The following is a 9,018-nucleotide window of genomic DNA, read 5'->3' as shown; positions in this document are numbered from 1 at the left end:
TATTTTTCTTTTTCTTTTTCTTTTTTTTTTTTTTAAAGATTTTATTTATTTATTTGACAGAGAAAGACACAACGAGAGAGGGAACACAAATGGGGAGTGGGAGAGGGAGAAGCAGACTCCCTGCCGAGCAGGGAGCCCGATGCGGGACTCGATCCCGGGACTCCAGGATCATGACCTGAGCCGAAGGCAGTCGCTTAACCAACTGAGCCACCCAGGCGCCCAATTTATTTTTCTTTTAATTATTCAGCAATACAATGGCATGGGGATAAAAGAGAAAGGGAATAAGGGAATAGTTTTAGATTAAAAGAGATAAGAGACATAACCAAAATAATGTGTTCCTTTTGTCTGGATCCTAATTAAAACAAACCAATTATAAAAATAAAATTTTTGAGATAATTAGGGAAATCTGAATATGGACCAAGGAATTGTTGTTAATTTATTAGTTATGATAATGACATTGAGGTTATGTAAGAAAATGTCCGTATTTGTTAGAGATGGATACTGATGTGTGCAGAGGTAAAATGACAATGACATGAAGTCTGCTTTAAAATAATAAAGAGGGCTGCCTGGGTGGCTCAGTCGGTTGAGCGTCCAACTCTTGATTTCGGCTCAGGTCACAATCTCAGGGTCGTGGGATCCAGCCCGCATTGGGCTCCATGCTCAGCGTGGAGTCTGCTTGTCTCTCTCCCTCTGCTCCTCCCCACCCCCCCACCCTCACATGCACATGATCTCTCTCTCTCAAATAAATAAATAAAATTTAAAAAATAATAATAATAAAGAAAGAGAAAGGGATAGATGAAGCAAGTGTTACAAAATCTTGATAATTGATATATCTAGGTGATAGGAGTTAATTATAGTATTCTCTCTACTTTTGAATATGTTTGAAAATATTCATTAAAATTTTTGAAAAGCAAGTTGCAGCAAACATACAACATATTTCATTTTGATAGAATTCAAAGCCAGTGTGGTGGGCTCTGTGATGCGTTGCCCAGATCTCCCTTTAGTCGGAGTTATTGCTCTCGCTGCTGGGAGAAGCCCTCAGCTGTTAGCCCCTTCAGAGACTGCTTCAGCTGCAGAGAGCTGCCCGCCCAAGGTCATGCCCCTTCCTCAGGCGGCTAGGTCCAGTGACATTGATGTGGCGGTACAAAGCCCTGGCCATCTCGGCCCAACGTGAGACAACTCTGAAAGGCCGTTGTTGCTCCAGAGCAACCCCAGCCTGTGGGGTTGGCTACGGCAGCTGTTAGGCCTGTATCACAACTTAGTTTATCCTTTTGCCTAATTCTGCTTCCTTGCCCTCCCTTCCCTAGATGTTGATCCCCAATATATTAATAAATATTAATAACTATCATACTTGCTAAACTCCATCTCAGAGTCGGCTTCCCTGGGAACCCTATTTGTGATAGTCTAGGGGGGTTAATTGTGTCCCCCCACTAAAATTTGTATGTTGAAGTCCTAACCTCCAGGACTTCAGAATGTGATCTTATTTGGAGACAGGGTCTCTAAAGAGATAATCAAGTTAAAGTAAGGCCGCTAGGGTGGGCCCCAATCCAATATGACTGGTATCCTTATAAAAAAGGAAAATTTGGACACAGAAACAGAAACACATAGAAGGAAGATGATGTAATGGACACTGGGAGAAGACAGCCATCTACAGTCAAGGAGAGAGCCTAAAAGAGCTCCTTCTCTCACAGCCCTGGGAAGAAACCAACCCTGCCCACACCTTGATCTCAGTCTTCTAGCTTCCAGAACTGTGAGACAATAAATTACTATTGTTTAAGGCACCCAATGTGTGCTACTTTGTTATGACAGTCTTAGCAAACGTATAGAGACAACAAGCAGAACGAAATACTTTTGTCTAGAAATGTGTATGTATGTAGGAAAACTATCAAAAAAAGCAAGAGAATAAGAGCACACTCTTCTGTGGGGGAGTCAGGGGTGCCATGCAGGGAAAACAGGGAGCTTCATCAGTTTGTAGGGGTCTGCTTCTTGAGATGGTAGTGGTTTCATGAATACTGGTTGGTTGTTTTTTGTTTTTTTTTAATAGGCTCCACACCCAACGTGGGGCTTGAACTCACAATCCCCAAATCATGAGTTGCACATTTCACCGCCCGAGCCAGTCAGGCACCCCTCATGAATACTCATTTCATTATTATGCTTTAAAATAAATTCTTATGTTTATATAAAATATTTCATAACCTTAAAAAATGTCATAGATAAGTGGTCTGAATTGTAGAACATGTGCGAAGTTCTCTTGCAAGTTTGGCATTATAAGAGAAGGAGGTAGGGACAAATACAGAAATCTCTTTCTCCTCATAGGGACCAAAGTGTGGATAGGAGACTTTCTTTCATAATATTCACTCTGGTCCTTCTGGATCTCTTTCATGGCCAGGGGAATGTGACAGAAGGGGGGAAAAATCCATACTTCCATTTTTCATGCCCAGGAAACATGTTGTTCATTTGAACTCAACAATGGATCAGCTGAAGTGACTAATTTCTGTAGTTTTGAGAATGGAGTCAGCAGATTTCTATAATTCCAACATTGACTGCAGTAGGAAATAATGTGCTTGACCTCATTCTACATCTTGCCGGAAAATAGGATTAATGTTCACCTCAGAAGAGTAGTATGAGGCTTAATGTTTCAGAGGAGGTTTTGGATAAGAGGTGTTTAAGGAATCCGACCTGTTTGGGCTGTAAGTGAGATTGGCTGTTTTCTCTTTTCACTAAACAGAAATTCTATTTTGTTCTTCCTTTAGTATCGGCCTAGTGCCTGGTACACCCTCAGAGGCCCACAGACCTAGCACTCTCACCTTTCGGGGAAAGTTATTAGGGTGTCTGAAGCCACACTCAGGTAAACCATTGCCCTGCTGCTCCCCTGGAGGGCATGCCTTCCCTGGGGCTCAGGTAACGAGCCCTTCGGCTGGTTGAAACTAGACTGTAGAGTATTTGAGGGGGAGGGGCATGCATGGTAATTGGTATAATATAAAATATAATAACAGTGTGTGTCTAGAGCTCAGCCTCGGGTCTTTAATTACCTTCTTCTCACCTTTATCATTGTCTTGCACTCCACTAGACATACTGTCGCCTCAACTACCAACAGGCCAATACAGAAATGTGTATGTTTGTTTCCTTGAGGTGTACACAACCAAACCCAGAAAACTACATCTATGGGGACTCTAGTATGGATTCTTAGCAGATGACTGGTACTTGGCACCCAGAATACTCCAGGCGTCTGAGTTCTATCTTGCCATCTAATGTTCATTCTCTGTTTCCTTGGGAGATGAGGGAGATTATTCTCTTGATTTCCTCACTGGGACACCAGGACCCAGGCAAGGGAATACATGCAGGGCAATGATGAGATGCTCCCCTCAAATTTGGGAGGTGAAATTATCTTGATAAATGTTTAAAAATAATTATTGTCTGTACAAATACACACTTTTTTTTGTCTCAAGACAAGAGATTCTGCATCTCCTAGGCATCTAAAAGAGATTTATATGCAACCCACTAAATCAGCAAAAACTAATTTTGGGGCATCTACTCAGTGTTCAATGATATGCTAAGCAATGTGGGGGATAATAGTATTAGCTAATGTTTATTGAGTTCTTATAACATGCCAGGTATCTGCTGAGCACTGTATAATATGAGTTGCTGCATCTAGCAGTACATCCACTCCTATGAGATAGGTATTATTAGCTCCATTTTAAATTTAGTAATTAAGGCGTAGAGAAGGTAAGCCATTTGCCTGATGTCCCATAGCTGACAAGCAGGAGAGCCAGGATTTGAGCATAGTCTGCTTCCAGAACTTATGATTTTTTTTTTAAAGATTTTATTTATTTATTTGACAGAGAGAGACACAGCGAGAGAGGGAACACAAGCAGGGGGGAGTGGGAGAGGGAGAAGCAGGCTCCCCGCAGAGCAGGGAGCCCGATGTGGGACTCGATCCCAGGACCCTGGGATCATGACCTGAGCCGAAGGCAGTTGTTCAACCGACTGAGCCACCCAGGCGCTCCAGAACTTATGATTTTAAAGAAGGATAAATCATGGTTCCTATCCCCAATAAATTTATAATCTAGTTGGGGGAAACATGACTAACACACATTAAAACAATAGTAAATTATGTTAGATGGGCATATATAATTAAATGCTAAATTGGATGCTATTAACTATGAATGTTTCAGGCGATCAGAGGGCACAGGGGCATGGACGAGGCAGGCAGGATTTCATGAAGCTGAGCATTGAATGGTCCCTGAGATGTGCGTGGGGAAAGGATGGCCTCAGGCAAGAAGGTGGCCTGAGTGCTCAAAGCCAGAGTGGGCAAGATCTGTGTAGGAGGATGAGGCAGCCCGCCTGGCCACAGGTGGGTGGAGCTGATGGGAAGGGCTGGACCAGCTATAAAAGCCTTTAAAACAAGCAGAGTTTAGGCTTGGTGCATTAGCAAGGAGAGAGTCATTAAAGGCTCTGGATCAATAAAGCAATATTAGAAAAGAGATGTTTAAAAGGAAGACGTGTTTGGCAGGACAGAGAGAATCCGTCTTATTAAAACTGCAGATGACATAAAGCTTGGAAAAACATATGAAATCACTCTAAATTGTTACCAGTTCTTATTCTCCCGTTCAGTGTTTATTCCGTTTGATCTTTATGATTTATGTTTGCATTTATTTCGCATTAGCAAGTTCTATCAATTCTGCCTCCTTAACACTTTTCAAATTTGTCCATTTTTCTACACTTCCTTGCCATTACTTTAGTTTGGCCACCATCCTAAGGATGAGGGGCGGTGTCAGAGGCCTTTCTGGAAGAGATGGCATGTTTCCAGAGTCCTGAATATTTAACGAGAGTTAGCCAGGAATGAAGGGCAGAGATAGAAAGGGGGATGGGAGGGGCGCCTGGGTGGTTCAGTCGGTGGAGCATCTGCCTTCAGCGTGGGTCATGATCCCGGGGTCCTGGGATCGAGCCCTGAGCCCTACGTCGGGCTCTGTTCACTGGGGAGCCTGTGTCTGCCTGCCGCTCTGCCTACTTGTGCTCTCTCTCTGTGTGTCAAATAAATAAATAAAATCTTAAAAAAAAAAAAGAAAGGGGGTGGGAGTGAGGAGGTGGGAAAAAGAGCAGGGAAGGATAGCATAATGGGCAGAAGAAAGCAACAAACAAACAACTGACACGGAATTTGGTGCTAGATGTGGGGTGCTATAGTAAGGAAAACGAAATTAGTGAAGGACCACTGGCGGGTGGTAAGGGCCCAGAGTCCAGGCTGGAAGGCTGCTGAGCTTTGTTACATGCTATCAAAACATTTGGTCAGAATTTTATACCCTGGAAGGCAAACCACCTCCAGTGGGGTGGGAGGAAGACCCTTGAGGAGGTGACATCTGAGCTAGGTAGGCCTTGAACACACAAATTAGCCTTCTCAGTGGAGGGAATGATCTTGGCAAAGGCACAGAGTCTGAGAGTTTAAAGGACAAGGATCCTGAATACCATACAAGCTCTAGGAAGATTAATCTCTTGTTGGGGGTACAGCACACTGGGAAATGGACCTAAGTAGGGATAACCTAAATTTAAGGAAAAAACCTATCTGGAAACCGCTTATAATTTTAGAGAAATGTTGATGAATGAAATAAGTAAAAAATTTTAAATTATTTTTCAGAATCCAGTGAGAAGTTAGTGTTAGATTTTTAATAGCTTTATTGAGATACAATTCATATACCATACAGCTTCCCCTTTTGAAAGTATTACGATTCAATGACTTTTAGTATATTCACAGAGCTGGGCAGTGATCACCACAATTAATTTTAGAACATTTTCGTCACCGCAGGAAGAAATCCTGCAGCTATTTGCACCCCCTCCCTGCAGCTCCTGGTAATCTACTAATCTACTGCTATCTCTGTGGAGTGTCCTGTTCTGGACATTTCGTGTAAGTGGAATCATATAATATACAGTCTTTTGTGACTGGCTTCTTTCATAAATGCTAGATTTTGCAACTCTTTGATTTTGTTATTAAATGGCCAGTGGTTGAATTTTACATTTTCATATGTATTAGGAAGGAATAATAGTAAAAATTTAGAACACAATCAGTGGGGCAGGATGCTAGTGTAAGAATAAAGACCCTAGGCCAGAAATCAGGAGGTTTGAGTTCTAGTCTCGATTCTGTTTTTAACCAGGTATGTGATCTGGGGCAAGCCAGCAACCTGTCTGGGCCCCAGGTTACCATCTGTAAAATGAGAGGAATAGGATTTGAACAGTGATTCTCAGCTTTTAATGTCCCACAATTGCCTGTGAAGCTTTTTTGGAAAATATACAAAATATTCAAAATATCTTGGTGAGTGTGTTGTTTACCAAAGGTTAGGAAATTCAGGGCTGACATGTTTTTCAGGTTTCCTAGTAAATCTGACATTCTATGAGGTAAATTTGTTTACCAAGGCATTTTTGCCTAGAGCCATACCTGTGGCTCTTGGTCGAATCCCTTTGTCTGTGATCAGTAATTACATCAAATGGAGCAATTCTATGATGAGGCTATGGATGCAGCAGTTGCTGGTGGCTGGGATCCTGGGTGCCTGACTTGAACTCACTGTGAGTCAGAGTAATAACTAAGAGTAATTTGCCTTCCCCAATGCTTCTCACTTTACAGAGGACAGAAATAACAGAATATAAGGAACAAGCTATGTGAGTAAATAACATATATGGTGTATTGCTAAGCGCTGAAGTCTGTGAATGTGTAGGGTGTGTGTGTGTGAGAGAGAGAGAGAGAAGATGCTTGACATTTTTTTAGTCTACTTCCCCATGGACAGCTGGTCAAATTCCTGACTTGTGAGACTGCTTGGATAGAAGTAGTTGAGTTTAATGACAGAATAATGCTTACTGGAAGTTTTTTAACAACATGGGAAGAGATACAGAAGACTCTAGGGGAAGTCTTGATTTCCCTTTATTCTGTTAACACGAAAAATGTAGACTTTTGATCCTTCTCCTCAACTACTAGCAATTTGTTACTTCCATGCCTTTTTATCTCTCTTCAGCTGCCAAACCCCTTCTTAAAACAGGGGAGGGGGAAAGCTAAAATTACAAGCCTGGCAGGGGGGCCTGGCTGGCTCAGTAGGTTGAGCCTGTGACTTGATTTGGGGGTTGTAAGTTCAAGCCCCATGTTGGGTGTAGGGATTACTTAAAATAAAATCTTTTTTTTTAAAGATTTATTTTATTTTATTATTATTATTTTTAAAGATTTTATTTATTTATCTGAGAGAATGGGAGACAGAGAGCATGAGAGGGGAAGGGTCAGAGGGAGAAGCAGACCCCCCACTGAGCAGGGAGCTCGATGTGGCACTCGATCCCGGGACTCCAGAATCATGACCTGAGCCGAAGGCAGTTGCTTAACCAACTGAGCCACCCAGGCGCCCTATTTATTTATTTTAGACAGCGCGAGAGCAAGAGCTCAAACGCGCACGAGCGAGCTGGGGGAGGGGCAGAGGGAGAGACTCTTTAGGCAGACTCCCCTCTGAGCGTAGAGCCTGTCTCAGGGCTCAGTCCCATGAGAGCACTACCTGAGGTGAAAGCGAGTCAAGGGATGCCTGGATGGCTCAGTCGGTTGGATGTCTGCCTTGGGCTCAGGTTGTGATCCCAGGGTCATGGGATCGAGTCCCACATCAGGCTCCCCACTCAGTGGGGAGCCTGCTTCTCCCTCTGCCTGTCGCTCCCCCTGTTTGTGCTCTCTCTCTCTCTGACAAATAAATAAATAAAATCCTTAAAAAAAGAGAGAGAAGGTGCCAGGTGGCTCATTCAGTTAAGTGTCTGCTTTTGGTTCAGGTCATGATCCCAAGGTCCTGGGATTGAGTCCCGCATCGGGCTCCCTGCTCTGCAGGGAACCTGCCTCTCTCTCTCTTTCTCTCTCTCTGTCTCTCTGTGTCTCATGAATAAATAAATAAAATTAAAAAAAAAAAAAGAGCAAAACCAAGAGTCCAACGACTGAGTCACCCAGGCGCCCCAAAAATAAAATCTTAAAAAAAGTAATTAAAGCCTGGCCTCTACCTGAGACTTAAGTAGAGAAAGAAACCTCACAAATGTAAATGAGTTAACACTCATTGTTACCTATTGTACAGTGTCCAAATTAGCAGGGATAGTTGCTTGCTTCCTTTAGCTTAGTTACAAAATTAACCTTCAGGGCATGCTTTTGTGGCCATCTTCTACCTCTTCTCAAAGCCTTTCATTCGCTTTTCACTTGGTATAAAATAATTTTATTCTATAAACCCGAAAACACTTCCTCTCTTGAGTTCACTTTATGTAATGATTTTCATGTCCCCTTTCCCCATCCCAATCATCAACATGTACAATTTCCTGTGCCTAAACGTATTGTATTTGGTCAATTCTAGATATATGCTTTTTCACATTTTAACATCTCTGAGGTCAGGAAGTATCTTACAACTAATGGTATCTGAAATTCAATGAAGTACAATAAGTTCTTTCTGAGTGAGCACTTTACTTCCCACCACTTACTGAATGATGTTCTTCCATCCAGTCATTTGGCTCCAATTCATAAATCTTATAAGAAGTCTTGCCTTATTTTTATGAAACTATTTGATATTAATATAATTCCAACATTTCTAGCATTCTGATATGTATGTTCCTAAGTAGCATATGAATCTACTTTATCAATTTAATGACTGTATAATATTCTATTCTTTGAATATATCAAGATTTTATTACCCAGCCCCTACTGAGGTTATCAGTAATGCTCAGATAAACCAACTTTATATATTTCTCTATTTCCCTATGATGCATTTTCCAGAAGTAGAGAATGATTACTAGTTTTACTGGTACAGTACAACAAGCTTTCCCGTCCCTATGTTTTCCTTTGTTAACTGGTCTACCAGCCTTTATTTCTAGTCTAATGATTTTTTTTTTTTTGGTCTTTTATTCCTTTTTTATTGTGGTAAAGTATATAACATAAAGTTTACCATTTTACCCATCCTTCAGTGTACAGTTCAGGGCCATTAAGCATATTCACGTGGTTGTGCAGCTGTCACCGCCATCCATCTCCAGAAG

The sequence above is a fragment of the Mirounga angustirostris genome, unplaced genomic scaffold (assembly GCF_029215605.1).
Source record: "Mirounga angustirostris isolate CCGP_5_RB_7025 unplaced genomic scaffold, mMirAng1.0.hap1 SCAF_5, whole genome shotgun sequence".
NCBI lineage: Eukaryota > Metazoa > Chordata > Mammalia > Carnivora > Phocidae > Mirounga > Mirounga angustirostris.
This window is presented reverse-complemented; position numbering follows the sequence as displayed.